Consider the following 17,095-nt stretch of genomic DNA (forward strand, 5'->3'; position numbering starts at 1 on the left):
ACCACATGACCTGGAAAGTTGTCTGCGGAGAAACGCCAGTTCCATCGGCCTGAAAGCGAGATGAGCGCCACAACCCCATAGTCGCCTTTGACTGCACTTAACCGTCCAGGGGTCCTTTACCTTTTTTTTTTACCTTAACACAAACGGGATGTCAGACACCCTAATTTTAGCTATTACTTCCAAAAACAAAAAAAGGTAGAAGAGGAACCTTGTCTAGGCAATATGCAACAGCCAGAATAAAGCTAGGTCACTGAAATTCATAGTATTGTGTAGTAGCTGTCTTTGTCCTAGCGTCTCTGTCCTGCTGGCCCAACATTAGACAGAGTGGGGCAGCTTTGGAGGATGCTGTCTAATTGCCCAAATAGAAGTAAGATTGAACCATCACACTGGCTGTCTTTGTTACATGGAATGGAGGGGCACCATTTGGTCCTTTGCTTAAGGCAAAATATCTTGAGCCGGCCTTGTGTAGAAGCCTCCAGAAATCCTCTCACAGCTATGCAGTCATTATATGCTGAGGGTTCACAAAGCCCCACTCTACTGGGTTCTTTTACTTCCTCATCGCTCATGTCTTATGTTTTGCTTACCCAAATTATTCCCCTCTAGCAGTAGCTTGTTTAAATTGGGAGTTCCTTCAAACTATAAGTGGCAATGTTGGAGGAACTGCATTAGGAAACACTGATGTTGAAAGAAGTTTCATTTCTTCTTTTGTCTCACAAGGAAAAAGGCTAGTCACTGAATACATGTATTAGGACAGTTTCCTCTCACACTAGGTGAGCTGCCAGTCTATTTGCTCTTCCACATCCAGCTGCAAAAACCACCTCTGGCACACATTTCATAAATAGAATTGCAGAGACCACTGCACGTGCTAATTCTACCAATCAGAAAATCTTAATATAGCTGAAAGAAAGAAACAAAAATAAATCCTAAAGGTCTTAAATTAGATTGTCACATTTTTTCCCCAGGCAAAGTTCCTGCACTTAACCACTTTTTGACAGACGTTTAGGGTTGTATCCAATGAAGCCATCCCATTAGTGCAAGGACTTCTACTTGTGCAATGGAACTTCCTCTCGCTCTCCCCACCCCCATGCCCTCAAATCTATTTCTGTTGGTCCCTCAAACTCTCTGGAGCAAATAGGGGACAAGAAGGGTGGCAGTGACTTGCCCAAGGACACCCAGGGAATTTTAATGGATGAGCGGGGATTTGAACCCTGGTCTGCCTATCCTAGTCTTATACTCTAACCTGGGGATGTTGCTAGGTGACAGCTCCCCTCATCCTTGGCTTTTGGCCATACTGGCTATGCCTGATGGGAAATGCAACCCAACAACAGTTGGAGGGCCTCAGGTTCCCCATCCCTGTTCTAACCACCACACCACACTGGTTCTCAATGGGGGAAGCTTTTAATTTAGTAGGAAAAGTACTTTCTGCCATGGTATTACAGTTAAGAGAAAAGTTGTGCCATTCAACAGTTGAGTAACAGGCAGTGATTCAAGACACTGAAGGCCTGATAAGAAAACAAAAAATGTCTATATCCCTTACACACACACACACACACAAACACACAGTCAGTCACCCAGGTGTTAAATTCCACAGCAGCAGCAACCTTCTCTCTGGAAAACCACATTTGCTTGTTTGTGCTAAGAGCCACAGTCTTGTGTGAAATGGGGCAATACTGTAAGTTACTGCTCTCTCAAATAACAACCACAGCCTGTAAATATTTTACTATGACAAAAAAACTCAAGTTCAACCAATTTTGGGGTGCCAAAGCTGCTTCCGCAGTAACATTCATCCTAAATGTTGTAAATGAAGTAACAGAGAAAGCAAACTCTGCTTAAAACAGGGCTAAAAGTTGGATCCTATGCAACTCAGAAACAAGTCCCACTGAGTTCAACAGGGCTTATTCCCAGATAAGTGTGAAGGACTGCAACCGCGCAGCACAATCTTATATACGTCTACGCAATAGCAGATCCCAAGATTTTGTCCCTGGTGTCTCAGGGTTCAGCAGCAAAAGATGCCTACCTAAAACCCTGGAGAGTCACTGCCCGTCAGTGTAGATCATAATGAAAGGGATTGACCAATGGTCTGACTTAGTATAAGGCAGCTTAATATGTGCTTACCTCTTGTGTTGGTTGTCTTGTAGTTCAGTCCTTCCTTTGATTTTATTGTGAATTGCAACCTAGAAAATAAACGAGCAGAATTTTACACACAAAGACAAAAAGAGGTTTCAATGTGGTTCCCTCCTTCTTTTAAGCCTAAAGTGAAGTAGGTTGGTCTGGGGAAAGTTTGGTCAAATGATTATTGTGCAAAACTATGGTATTTCAGTGACACTGAGCTGGGAAAAGCCAAATTTGCAGCACGATGAAACTGAAAACTGTAATCACTCAGTTTCATAAACTTGACATAACAGCACATGTGTACTTGAAGCTGCAAAAAATTGTTTGTATCTTTCTTCTTTCTTTGGCGTTCACTCGTAGCCGAGCAAGATTGTCTTCCATAAACACGGTTTTAACAATGAGTCCATAAGTGACTGTGGAGGCCAATTCTGGATCCACATGAGAGACCACACATCTATATAGCACTATACTCCGTCCTCACTGGCAGCGGCCTCCAACTTAATGAAAACTACATTCATCATCATCATCAATTACCACATTTATATCCCACTTTTCCTATAAGGAGCTCAAGGTGGCATGCATTTGAACAAATAAGACTTGCAAGTGTCTAACTTTGGCTGGATCATGTCCATATAGCACACTGAGAGTAAGAGCAAAATAATGACAAGTAGATATCCACAACTTGGGTGATATTAATATTGCCTGAACTGTGCCTGTATATATATTGTTTTCTTTGCAAAGAAACAGAGCTATGTTGCATCTGCATGTAACTGCATGTTGAAATTAAGGCAAGTTAGAAGCTGCTAACTATTTGGCAATTCCACAAGCGAGGACCTAGTAGTTACTCCTATGCCGAAACAACTCAGTGTAATACAGTACTGAAATGAATATGTGCACTCACAGTGATGTTTATAAAGAGCTGAGAGGATGGTGACCAAGGTCTTTAATTACGTCAATCACCTACAAATCATCCTAGACCTATGAGCTTTTCCACTGGGTAGTTTTTGAGTTAATGTAACTGGAATTACTGCTCCCAATAAAGAACAGTTTGACCTAGACACTTGTCCTTCTGAAGTTCTCAGAAATCAAGAAGTTTCCCAATGACAATGAACACATTTCTTTCTTGAGAACACTGTGGCAGAGTCTTTTTTTGTGTATGCACCTAGAAAACGCTGGAGACGTCATTTCTATGCTGTTTTCGGCTGGAATTAAATAGTACCTTATTCTTACTGCGCACTTGAATGCAATGAGCACACAGGAAAGAGTGGGCACCAACCATCCACTTCATCTAGTAGAGAGAGACATGGTGAGCTTCTTCCTTTGTTGGCCCCCTTGTCAACAAGAAGATAGGAAAGGAGAATCTCTTGACTGCCCCTGTTTTCATTTACAAAGAAAACAGAGCTGACAAAGAATCAGCAATTGAAGTGGGTGCACTGTCATGGACAAAGTGAAGCAAGTTTGTAGCTGCGTTGGCCTGTATGACAGGAGTGTGGGATGACTTTAGGGTCTATTGGTGTGTTTATAATTCATGGCACAAGAGAGCTGACTCATGGTCTGTTAATATATAAAGTATAATTAAATCATAAAGTAATCCTAAGTATGCACCCATGTTCTTGCATAAGAAGTGCTTTATTGAATCAGAATGATGGTCTTTCTAGTCCTGCATTCTTTGCAAGAATCTCACCAGGCACCATAATCCACCTTCTGCTTACCACTGTTTATTTTATTTTTAATCTTTAGCATTTGCAGCTCATGGAGCCTGCAAGTGGGGAGGAGAGGAAAGGAGCCCCACCCTGCCAGAAGATGATCAGGCTAAACAAAAAATAAAAACACTCTACTGCTGTAATCATGGCTAATTGGTGTTCTACAATTTTTTACTTTGCTCTGTTACTAGTTCTTAGATGCTTCTTTTCATTCAAGATGTGGAATTGCACCTGAAAAGCAGGCATAATTCATCACAACCTGACCCCTTTGAGCCCATTCCTCACCCTTAAAGCACACTTCCAGGACCTCTATATACCCCCAGACAACATGGCCCTTCTCTGACGTAGCCATTGTCAATGCTGTGGTAGGAAGTCTGCCAACAGAAATGCAGAGCAGAATGCTAAAAGTGTGACTGATGGACACACATCTGAAGAAAAGAGTATGTTTAACTATGATATCTGAGAACTGTATTTGTTGTGTGGCTTGGATTTAAATCTGAAGGAGCTTAAGTACATGTTTTTAAAAAATAATTAGGTGAAGGGGAAAAAGGGGGCCGTGGTGGCATGAAGAACTGAGACACGGTGAAGAAATTTAAGTCCAACACAACCCCAGTATCTCCATTCTATTCCACTGTATAAACATACATCATTTTATTTGTATGCCGCCTTTCCATGCTCAAGGTGGCTTACAACATGGGGGGAAATCACATAATTACAAATATAACAAAAGTAGTCATAAACAATAACTAAAACATCAAAAAGTACACAACCCAGTTGAACAATTTTAACATAAATCAAAAGAAGATCTAAAATTAAGATCAGGCCAGGCGGGAAAAGGCCTGCAAGGCTGGGAAAAAATCTTCCAGGACTCACAACCAAGATGGTCTATGCACTGCCATTCTTCCCCCTCCTGTCACTAAAAGCAAGAGTGACACCTGAAGCTTCCTATAACATACTCCAGTCCTGATATTCCTTGGAGATGGGGAAATTGCTACTGACGGCAGACACATCCCTGCTCCACATATCCTAGAATTCTCGGTAGTGGTACCCACCCTGTGGAACATCCTCTCTTCAGATGTCAAGGAAATAAACAACTATCTGACTTTTAGAAGACACCTGAAGGCAGCCCTGTTTAGGGAAGTTTTTAATGTTTGATGTTTTATCGTGTTTTTAATATTTTGTTGGGAGCTGCCCAGAGTGGCTGGGCAAACCCAGCCAGATGGGCGGGGTATAAATTACCATACTACTACTACTACTACTACAATAGTCTGAGTCCTCTCCTACCAGCCCCGTAACATACTAAAACACCAAGTGATTTCCTTGTACAAAGACTAACTAACCTTATAACTAGCAATTAATATAACAAAGCAATTAATATTTAATATTTCTTTTATCCTTTTGGCACAGTTCCCATCAACTGTCACTACTCTGTTCATAGACCAATATTTACTCCGAATGACCATGCCTGGAGAACAACTGGCGGGGTTTCAAACCTTGCAATAATGATGATGGTGATGATAATTCCAGCACAAAATAGTCATTTCACCTATTCTTTACTGGTTCAACTTCAAAACAACCCTTTCCAACATAAATAGAATTGAATACTTACCTCCACCCATAACTGGTTCTCGCACACAGTCTTGAATGAACCAGAGGTACAAAAGTCCTGAAAAGCAGTCAATGAAACAGGGATGAGGTGGGAAAATACAGTGTTCAAAGCTGAGACTGCTGCCACCCAAGGAGTACTCTTCTTACAGTCAGTTACCAAGTGGCCACATTGCCAAGAATATTAGTCAAGGTCCAGGCCAGACAAACTGTACAGAAGACAGCAGCAGACCAGCCACCAAATCTTTACAATGCAAGGGCACACAGGAAAGTGAGCATTCAACCTTTCCCCTGCTCAGTTTCTCCTCAGAAACTGCTTCTTTCTGGGTTTTTTCTTCCAGTGGGGCTCCAAGACCAGAAGTGAGCATTCAACCTTTCCCCTGCTCAGTTTCTCCTCAGAAACTGCTTCTTTCTGGGTTTTTTCTTCCAGTGGGGCTCCAAAACCAGAAGTCTTAAATACACAAGCTGAAGGGGTTTTTTTTTAGGAATGTAAGATTTCCCAGACTAGATCAGTCAACTGGTTTAACTTGTTTTGTCTGACCAGCAACACTTTCTTCAATTGCAGCTGCAATGATGGACAGCTTGCTGTTTGTCCATGATGATCAATTGCTAGGGCAAAGAATGCCTGCCTTGTCTTCCTTCCCTGGAAGCTATCAGTATAAATCCCAGCAGCATTCACAGGGAGGATGTTGAGTCTTAGGTCCCATCTGCACATGAACACATTTAAAGCAGTATCATACCACTTTAAACAGACACGGCTTCCCTCAAAGAATCTGGCAGCTGCGGTTTCTGAGGCCCCAGTTCCCCTCACAGAGTTACAATCTCCAGAATTCCTTGGGACTGACCATTCAGCCACTCTGAGAATTGTAGCTCCATGAGGGGAATAGGGGTCTCCTCAGAACTTTCTGCACCCTTAACAAACTACAGCTCCCGGGATCCTTTGAGGGGAACCATGACTGTTTAAACTGGCCCGGTACTGTTTAAAATGTATAATGCCCTTAAATCAGATTTTGCACTGAAGGGCAAATATAAAATTGACATTCCCTGGACTGTACAATTTGAAAACGACTCGCGTTTACTATTCCACACAATCCCCACATGTACACAACTCAGCATCTGAAGCTGACTACACCACTCAGATAGGAAAACACCTCCTCACACTGGGTCTGTGCCTTTAGCAGCTACCGGGCCAGAAAAGTCCACAGCTGTAGCTTATCAATGATTGCATCAAAATAATTCCTGCCTTAAAAAGCTGCCTGGTCATATTTATGTGCCTAAGTTCACTGAAATCAACAAACTAACTTTTCACCTAAGATTCCAAATTGGCAGAGCTAGTTAGGTGAACCACACCCAATGAACCTAAGTTAGGCGTGTCCATTAACTTCAGTAGGTCTAGTCTGAGTAGCAGTAGCATTAAATACCACCCATTATGCCTGGGTATCAGTGCCCCAGTAATGGTGATTGATTCTGCATACCAGCTGCTTAAGTTCAGGCCTGTGTTCCCCTTATTTCTTCCAGAGGCAAAGGAAAGAAGAGACAGTGGGTTGCATAAGGCTACTGGAGAGCAGTGGAAACACCTGCTTAGATTACTATGTTTTAAATAGATGTTTTTTTTAAAAAAAATTTTTTACTGATTTTGTTTTTGTTTTATTAGTTTTGTTAACCACTCAAAGGGGTCCCCCCCCAGTCAAGCCATGTAATAAACAAAAATAAACAAAATATGAAATAAACAAAATATGATATGGGGTAGACCAAAGTTCAATCTGGGGTTCGGGAACATAGAATCCTTATCTTTTAAACTTTTCTGACTTGAGCTGTGTTCGGCAAGTTCATGCAAGGAAGGAATGAGGAACCAACTTCAGCGCCGTGTTGCCTTCTAGCTGTTCAGAGTATTATTTCAAAGGGTCAAGGCAGGAAAAGAAGAGGCAGCTTCAAATAGGGAAGTTTACTTTGCTTCGCAGCCCAACAAGGAAGGCGGAACATTTTTTTGCCTCAGTTAAAACAGAGTATGCAGGAAATTGAGCTCCCATTCCGAATTCCAGATCAAGTATCCGAGAGCAGGGGGAGTGTCTTCATGGCCAACAGAACATAACAATCACTGTCCGGCCATTATTGCTGCAGAGCTAGGTCAGCAGCTCTAACAGAAAGCTGCAGAGTTCCTGTGCCTGTTCTCTCATTGCATCGTAACAACCTTGCCTTTTGTTTCAACAAGCATGTCATTCTCATCAAGGATGCAGAACATAACTTGAAAGCTGAAGATTCAGAATGAAAGCAAAAGAGATCTGGATGAACTTCTGGTCCTCAACACACTCATTCTAACCCTATCACCGTGTGTCTCATGTTCCATCTCTCTTTCACTTTTACTTCCTCATTCCCTTAAACACACAGACACACAAGATATTCCAGGGAATTAACAAAATAACGTAACCAACAAATGGGGTAATTTTATATTATCGCTATTCCATATAGTTCGGTCAAGCTGCACAATTTTAAGGGGTATAGACAAGTCGTTTTAAAGGGTAGCGGAAGGTGCTTCAGCACATTCCCTCCACCTTGCAAGCATGTGACTTGAAATGCAAGTCTTTTCATGCATTTGTTACCACACTTAGGGTGGATCTAGACACGGGGGAATGCTATAAATAAGTCAGAAATTAGATCAGGCATAGGCAAACTCGGCCCTCCAGATGTTTTGGGACAACAACTCCCATAACTAGCTAATAGGACCAGTGGTCAGGGATGATGGGAGTTGTAGTCCCAAAACATTTGGAGGGCTGAGTTTGCCTATGCCGGAATTAGATTGTTACAGCAAAAGAAAAAAAAATCTCTATAGAAAATTGTGTTTTAAAACTTCCTGCTCTCTGGCGCCATCTGGTGTTGCATGTTTAGAAAATACAAATCACTGTTTCTTTACTAGCATAGCTGAGTCTCTAGAATGCCTGTCTTCACCCTCAGGTATTTTGATTGTCGAATATCATGGTGAGTCATAAAATAAATAAATGAAGCCTAGATATTGCATGAGAATTAAATTATGAAATTTTGTTTGTATACAAATATTATTATTAAGATCACGGGGCGGTTTTCAATATAAAAACACAAAAATACATCTCATAACAACAAACAAAAACAATAACCCCACAGTTTAAAAGGCCAAAGGCCTGAGATAATATACAGTATAGATTGAGGCTACAATCCCATGCATACTTAACCTGGAAGGAAGCTCCACTGAACACACTGAGACTTGACTCTTAACAAACATGCATTGGATTGTCCTGTTAGTGTTCACTTAATTCTGATTTGCTATGCAGAACATCCTGCCTCAAAAGCGTTAGTGTCTATAGTTTTAACAGTGTTTTCCTTAAGGCAAGCAAAAGCATGTTATAAACATACATAAGTGTAGTTACTGATAAACTGGAGAGATGTATGCTGCATCAGGAATACATTTTTCATGAGCACCTCTTCCCCCACCTCCAATCATCTCCTACATATCCTGTGTTCAGAGGCCTCAAGCTATACTTCCAGTGGTATTTGGACGGAGGTTTATCCATTGAGTTAAAAGTAGCCAGATCAATATTCTAAAACACTGGAAGACATACCACTGGGGTGCATGAAAAAGGGCTGTTCCACAATATTCTATGGAGCTGTAGCAGCATCCCATAATTTATTTCAAGGGGACATGGCACATCTGCAAATTCTAACTCAGCTCTACACAAACAGCACATGATGATCACTGAATGAATAATTATCTCTTTTACGCCTCTGGACCATTGGACTTCACTCCTAAGTACACTTACTAGGGAATAAACCTCATCCACAGTGAGACTTGCTTCCAAGTAAACGTGCATAGGGTCACTCGCTAAGCCACACGCCCACATTCATCATAACCAAAATGATTAACAGTGGTAAAAGATGGGTGTGTGGGAAGGGGTCCCTCTGAAAGCATTTTCATGATAAAATCACTAGAATTCTTTAATAGTGACACAAGGTGCATATAGTAGTCAAGTTCAGATTAGCTGATGCATTTCATGAGTGTGTGGTCTTATCTGTGTGGCACAGAAATGGATCCATTATCACAAACAATGCAAGACAAAGTCGCTTTCAATATTGAAATCCCCAGAAACTTCCAACTTACTATAAGACGTTCTAAGATGCACCCACAAAAGCAGCTTCTCCCATCAGACATATATTTAACATCAACGCTTACCTAGTCTGTTTTCATTTTTGCTCTTTACACAGCAGTGCTCCACCCGGCTACTGCCTGTCTGATATGCCAAGCTGAACTTTGCCGCCAGCTGTTCTATTCCTTGAAGGATTTTGTTCCCTCAATAGTAGCAGCACCCTGCAGATCATACGATCCCATTCCGCCTCAGAGCGGAAACGTAAATCAGTTTCTTATTGCATTATCCATTGATTATAGTCAAGCAGACAGTAACCCCGTCATTGTTGACAGGAAGTATGCACTTAGGACCTTTAACAACAGGCAGCTGGTAAGGCCAGAGTAAGCTCTTGCTCTGGTCTAATTGGCTGCACTGGCCCCAAAAAATGAATTAATACAAATCGCTCTATTTATTTTTGGTCTTCCGTGGAGTCCTAATAAGCAGAATAGTAAAAAAGCCTGTGCTGTGAGCTCAGCGTGACTGTTGTTCAAACCATTTGGGTCTGGCTGGCTTCCGGCATATATTCAATCTCTTTGGGGGAGACAGAGAATTTTGCAAGTCACCCTTCCAAGTTAAAAGCAAGACCCTGTGAAAGGAGAAACCTTTTGGCTGCAGTCTCATGATCTAAACCAAGCAGGTGCTTGTTTATTTAGCACCAAGAATATGCAGAAGTGGTCCTTGATTTCACTGTGTGATTTCCCTTTAGTTTTTTACACACAGAGAGAGGAACATACTTATTTCCCATCAGGTGGCTCATTTGTACTGAAGTCACATCAGGTCTGTGTTCTGCTTCTGAAAGATGATGCCTCTTCTTGTGGAATACAGAAAATGATAGCATGAACTGCCAACAAAGAAAACTGTGTTCTACCTGGTAAATAATATCGGAGTCTGAATAGCAAGTAAAACCCAGATTGTTTCTGGGCATTGTAGTTTGTTATGGGTTGCTGGGAACTGTAACTGAAAGGTAAATCACAGTGCCCAGGATTACCGTATTTACCCAAATCTAATGCTCACCTTTTTTGGCCAAATTACATTGCGAAAATTAAAGTGTGCATTACATTTGATGGCACATTTATATTCGCCAGCAAATACTTCTTTTTTGTTTCAAGGTTCTGAACGCTGAGGTGTGCATTAGGTTCAATGGTGCATAAGACTCGAGTAAATACTGTATTTCAGGCATGTCCAACAGGTAGATCATGATCTACCGGCAGATCACTGGACCTCTGTGGTAGATCACTGGTAGATCATTGGTTCCCTCCAAAGAAGCTGAATAACTGTGGCTCCCCTTAAAAAAAGCTCACCATTTTATCTCCTCCCTGAAAAAACTCAACAACTTTGACCTGAACCCCACAAAAGGGAGTAGATCACTGCCAGTTTTTAACTCTGTGAGTAGATCACAGTCTCTTGGGAGTTGGCCACCCCTGCTGTATTTGAAGGAAACAATGATCTCCTGGTTGACGCGGATGCCACTGAATGTGCATGCATACTCCGTGCACTTCCCTCTCTCCGACGCCCCCCAGGGCACTGGCAACCCATGCTACATCACTGTTTGCATGTACAATCTTGGGCATCTCCAGTTAAAAAGGATCTGGTAACTGGTGATAGGAAGGACTCTCATTTTCAAAACCATGCAGAGCTACTGCCTGTCACAAGTAGAGTAACTAATAATGAGCTAGATGGATAAACAGCTTGATCTTTAGACATTTAACACAGATGATAACGTTCCTCTCCATGCCATGAAAAGCCTCACCTGCTGATTTCTGCACATCTAGTGTATATTGGCACAAGAGCAGATCAGGCGAAGAACATAAGAAAAGCCTGCTGGATCAGGCTGGAATCCTGTTCTCAAGTGGCCACTCAAATACCTGCTGGAAATCTGCAACCAGAACCAGAGCACATGACCACTCTCCCCACCTGCAGTTTCCAGCAACAGGTACAAGTATTACTATCACTGACCATGAAGATAGAGAATAGTCATAATGCCTAGTAGCTTTATCCCCCAGGAATTTGTCAAATCCTCTTTTAAAGTCATTCAAGTAATGGTAGCCATCAATGCTTCCTGTGGAGCAGCCTTTATCAACCTGTGGGTCCCCAGATGTTGTTGAACTTCAACTCCCATCACCCCTAGCTAGCAAGGCCAGAGCTCAGGGATGATGGGAGTTGTAGTCCAACAACATCTGGGGACCCACAAGTTGAGAACCACTGCAGGTGGAACTATGCACAGGCTAGTTTTCTGGACAACTGGCAAACATATATGAGGGCTGTGGTTTTTATTCATGATTTGAAGAACTGATGATGTGACCTTTAGACTACTTCTCAAACAGCAGCCTGACACACACATTTTCAAAAAGGTTTCTTTGTCTTTGCGGCTAGCTGACAGAAAAGTACAACCGGTAGGTTGTAATTAAATTATCATAACATTATTAGTAAAATGGGAGGAGGGCACCATTCAGATTTTTCTCCCTCGGGCAATTATTTGGGGTGCCATCGCTAGTGAAACTCTTACAGCACTATCTGAAACACAACCCTCAAGCTGAAGCTTGCCCCACCCTGCTCTGCCTTGAATTCTTTCCTGCAAGTAGCATTTTTCCGCGAAACATCTCTCAGACTTATCAACGCATTCCTTTTTTGGGAGAGAGCTTACTGGCAAATGCTAAACCAGATAAAGACCAGGTGGGTGGGCTTGCAACAGTGCTACGGGGAGGCCATAACTCACCTCTTCTTCTTCTTCTTCTCACACAGATTCTTCTGCCAGGTGTGCCTTTGCTTCTCATGCAGGAAACTGCTTTAACAGCTGACGCGCTGGACTGACTCACTGCATTGTAAACCCATGGGCAAGACAGCACTGGGCAGGAACGCAGGCAGCACGACAGCGCTGATAAATCCCCTGAGGTTGTTGAAGGAGTGGACACAGCAACATGCAGCAGCAGCAGCAGCAGCTGGCACCCACTAGACCAGGTGGGGCTGCTAGGAGGTCATTGGGGGGGCGTGGCCAGTGAGTGGTCACAGGTGTGTGTGACCAAGTTGTTCTGGTTTTCCCCCATCCTCTTCCATTGCAAAGCTACTGTGGATGCTTATGCATTGCAATTATACAAACAGCACCTAACCAAACTGAAAAGTGTATTACTTTGGTTCTGAAGAGTTCCCTGCTGTCACAATTTTGAGTGTGCGTTCATGCCAACGAAGCTGTACCTTGGGTTACAGATGCTTCAGGTTACAGACTCCGCTAACCCAGAGATAGTACCTCGGGTTAAGAACTTTGCTTCAGGATGAGAACAGAAATTGCGTGGAGGCAGCGGGAGACCCCCATTAGCTTAAGTGGTACCTCAGGTTAAGAACAGTTTCAGGTTAGGAACGGACCTCCAGAACGAATTACGTTCTTAACCAGAGGTATCACTGTATTAATCAGGAGTAAACCCCACTGAATTCCATAGGGATTGCTCCCTGATAAGTAGGAACAGGATTGCAGCCTGAATTGGTTAGCCTTAAAGGTGCCACACAGGACTGTAAACAAAGAACCCCATAATTTTTCTCTGACCTATGAGAAACCGTTATTCTCCTGCTATGGTTGTAGCCAGGATTTATGTTGGGGATGAGCAGGAATTTTGTTGGGGGGTGGCAGAATCGAGCTACCTGTGATGCAATTGGTCAGTTAATTATTTTTATTTTTTTACTTGATGGGGAGTAGCTACCCCCCCTGCACACACACACCCCGGCTATGCCTATACCCCCTGCTTATCTACTTCTGTATCTTTTTTCCAGGATGTGGAATAAGGTGGAGGGAATTTAAGTGGATTAGGACCTGGCAGAGCAAGGTTAAAATTGGCCATGAAACTCATTGTGTGACCTTGGCCCAGTTGCTGTCTCTCACAGGGTTGCGGTGAGGATAACATGGGGAAAGAGTAGACCCATGAATGTCGCCTTCAACCTCTTGGAGGAAAGGTGGAATGGATTTAAATGTAATATTGATAAACGGAAATAAACGTCTCCCTCTAGTTTGTCTGCCCCATGACAGGTGGCCATCCAACCTCTGCTTAAAAACCTCCAAGGAAGGAGAGTCTCCCACAGACTTATGTGAGTCTGTTCCACTGTTGAACAGCTCTTAGTATAAAAGGGAAAAAAGAATGCGGGACACACATTAAGGATATTCAGGCCTACAAACACTGGACTTTACATGTAAATGTGTGGCAAGTCCAGCGTGTGGCTGTCTGCTAAGACAAGCTAGTCTCTTTTTTTTTAAAAGAAATCTTTATTAAGAGTTTTTTTTTTTATAACAATAGAGAGGAAAAACAGCACAGCAAAAAGCAAACAGAAAAAGAAAAACAAACATAAATTTTCGCATCGTATAATAACCAACTTTTCTTCGTTTTTGGACTTCCTCACGTCTCTCGCTCCTACTTTCCAAATTTATAAAACTTTAACCAGCAATTTATCACCTTATTTCCGTTCTTATTGTACACTTTTCCAATATTTTGTTCCTAACTTTGAATATTTTTATCTAGGTCTTAAATATCTAATCTTACCATAATATTTATTCAAAATTTATTTTTCTCATAAAATTCGCTCATTTTCACAGTCTTTTCAACCAAATTTTATGGTGCCCTGTTATTTTCAAATCCCTCATCCTTCTTAGCACTCATATAATTTACAATGTTTTTGTAGGTAGTCCTTGAATTTCTTCCAATCCTCTTCCACTGCTTCCTCTCCCAGGTAAGACAAGCTAGTCTCTGTGGGGCAGAATGCACTTGATAATTCTGTATTACATAAAGGTGCTGCACACAGAGTTCTCATCTGAACCATGCTCTGCACTGCCATACTTTTCTGAATTGCATTTTAAGTTTGCCAGTTTCAGCAGAAACAACAAAAACAGTACTAGCCCCTTAAAGACTAACAAATTCATTATGGCATAAGCTATTGGAAGCTAAAACCCCCTTTGTCGTATGCATCATTCTCGGTAATCTCTGAAATCGTATAGAATAATATTTACTAGTCTCTGAAGTGCTTCTTGACTATTGTTTCATTTCATGGCTGGTTGGCTAGCCTATTAAATGAAAGAATACAAGATTAATGTTCTCAGCACCACACAATAAGCCAGTAACAGAAAGGAGGATTTTTATGTTAAGTCTCCACATCCTCTGGTGTACTTATTTTTAAAGGTATGAAAATAGGGAGGCTTTTGCCAATTGACTATACTGAGAAGAAAAATGTGCAGGCAATATTCTACCCAATCAGGGTGTGATACAGACTAAGGGCTTTGACTATTAGCACTACCAACTCCTCCTAATAAACCTTAGCACAGGATATAGAATTAGGCCTAAAGGATATAAGCCTCAAAATAAATAGTGTGAGCATGCACAGAGTGCACCTGCCTCACCACTACAGAACTTCTGTCTGTATTTAATAAGGCGATTCCACAAGCAACCTTTATATACGTAATATATTGCATAATCGCCACAGTAGAATTTCCTGCTGAATATCCTATCCCTATCTAGTCCAGCACCCTGTTCTCACAGAAGACCACCACACAGCCTGTTTGAATGCAAAACTCTATACTTCTCTCAAATCTAGAGACACACCCAGAAACCCTATTGTCCCAACAACACGCAGTGTTGAAGGTTGCAACAGGCATAGAAACCACCCACCATTTCTCCTCCCATTCACATAAATGAATGCAAATTATTTGAGAATGGATATTAATGAAATATACTTACACACACTGTTCACCTTAACAATTATTCTTCATTTAAAAAGCTGCTCAAGCTAGCAAGCATACCCTTCTGGTGAACTACGAAGAATGTGCTTTGCTTTCTTTAAAGAAAACAGCTCTGAGCATGCTCAGACTGCTCTTCAAGGCAGCCCTAATAGGTCAATACTGTTATGAATGCTGGTTAAGCTGCATAACAGATGAAGTGGAAGCCTTCATTTGAGGCCTGCCTTGAAGGGCTGTCTGATCACTTGTAGAGTTTTCCTGCTTAGGTACATGGGAAGGCCTTCTTTGCTACAGCTGGGTTTTGGGATTAGGCTGAGTGCTGCACAGAGCTGACTGACAGAAATGTTTGCAGAACTTATGTGAGAAGTAAAAAGTGTATGTGGAGAGGAAATTGTGGCTTTCAGATTTTGGAGGGCTTTTTAATTGCTTGGCATTCTCCTGGAAGGATTATGCCTTAGTGGACCAGCCTCCACTGGCAACATGTGCATGGTGTGTGTGTAAATAAGTTCCAGAATTGTGCAAATTATCAAAATATCTTTGATAATTTTTCATTATCACTGAGACGACTATGTCATCTTCCAGTCACATATTATTGAACAATAGACCCCCAGAAACAGACATTGCCACCAATGCCATCATTGCATTAACTCTTTATATCCCTCCCTGACCATGGAGGCCTTTGGGCCAGTCACTGTTAGTAACCTTACCCACCAGGTGCTGTGTGTTTCGTGTCGCAAGCCCAATTTTACAGAATTCTTTTCTAGCTGAAATCAGACAGGACCCTGCCCTACTGAATTTCTAGCTCCTGCTGAAGATTAATTTATTGCATCAGACATTTTAAATGAAGTTTGATTTTATACCTCCAATTTTTACTTTTTGTATTGTACCCTTGTAATTTGCTTAGAGACAATTGTGGTTAATGGCATAAAAACTGTTTCAACAAATGAATGCAATATCAAGCGGGTGTCCATCTCTTCAGGTGTGGCACTGCTTACTCCATCTACCTGAAGGCGAAGGTGATGAGAGGTGAGAGCAGACTTCATGGATTCCTTGAACTTGCTTCAGGGAGAAACAGTCTGAAGTCACCAGCACTAGTATGGTAGGTTGCAAGTCGCCTTCATTTCTGGATATTGAAGTGTCACAATGTGCCTCCTACCAGGAGGAGCAAAAGGTGTGCTAGAGATTCTGCTCTAGATTTTTTTAATGCAAGAGCTTCATGGGCCAAAATATGCCTTTTTTCATGAGTGATTAACAGGAACTCTTGCCTTCCTCTGAAGGGAACTTGAAGGTCATTTCATAACCGCCACCACAGAGCTGCCACGTGGAAGTGTTACTGACAACTCCCATGGGGTGGCTGTTGTATAATTGGAAGCAGTCAGGAGTGTTTCCCCTCTGTAGCATGTACTAAAACCTGCCCATGCCCCACCATCTTTTATTTCGTGAATTTCCCTACCCATACCAGCCAGCGACACAGAGCACTGGTGGGGGAAAGCACATAGTACAATGACACTGGACACATTATGTGTGTCTATTTGGGGGACTGCCACTGAAAACAGCAGCACCATACTTCTTGTAAGGTGTGGTCTCTCCACATCTCGTATGAACGGGAGGTTACAAATGTAATAAAGCGTTTCACAGAAAAGTTTGGAGAGAGGAAGGTGGCAACTTCAGGGTCCATTTTGATCCACCACTCCCTCTTCTGCCTTTCCTCTCCTCCTCACCTCATCTGATCCTTTGAACCTCTGTTGTGGCTTGCATCAATCTTCTGGTGGAGGAGTGAAGTAAACACACATAAGGGCACAAGAACCATC

The 17,095-nt window shown here is 42.1% G+C and overlaps 1 protein-coding gene across 8 annotated transcripts in view; it reads right to left on the bottom strand.

The window, feature by feature from the left end:
* The window catches only part of UNC13D (unc-13 homolog D), a 56,498-nt gene extending 41,103 nt beyond the window's left edge, over positions 1–15,395 (bottom strand). Inside the window, exons 1-3 of one of the 8 annotated variants that reach the window (XM_083725643.1) lie at positions 12,291–12,448; positions 11,325–11,450; positions 2,116–2,174 (exon numbers count right to left, since the gene is read on the bottom strand). The gene's annotated coding sequence lies outside the window, so the exon portion shown is untranslated. Of the gene's footprint in view, positions 1–2,115; positions 2,273–3,331; positions 3,434–5,424; positions 5,746–9,621; positions 9,809–11,324; positions 11,451–12,290; positions 12,510–15,285 lie in introns of those variants that run through there. The other 7 variants (XM_083725640.1, XM_083725642.1, XM_083725645.1 and 4 more) reach the window with 7 other exon arrangements.
* Positions 15,396–17,095: the final 1,700 nt, after the last annotated feature.

The sequence above is a fragment of the Podarcis gaigeae genome, assembly GCF_964106915.1.
Source record: "Podarcis gaigeae genome assembly, chromosome: 2".
Taxonomy (NCBI): Eukaryota; Metazoa; Chordata; class Lepidosauria; order Squamata; family Lacertidae; genus Podarcis; species Podarcis gaigeae.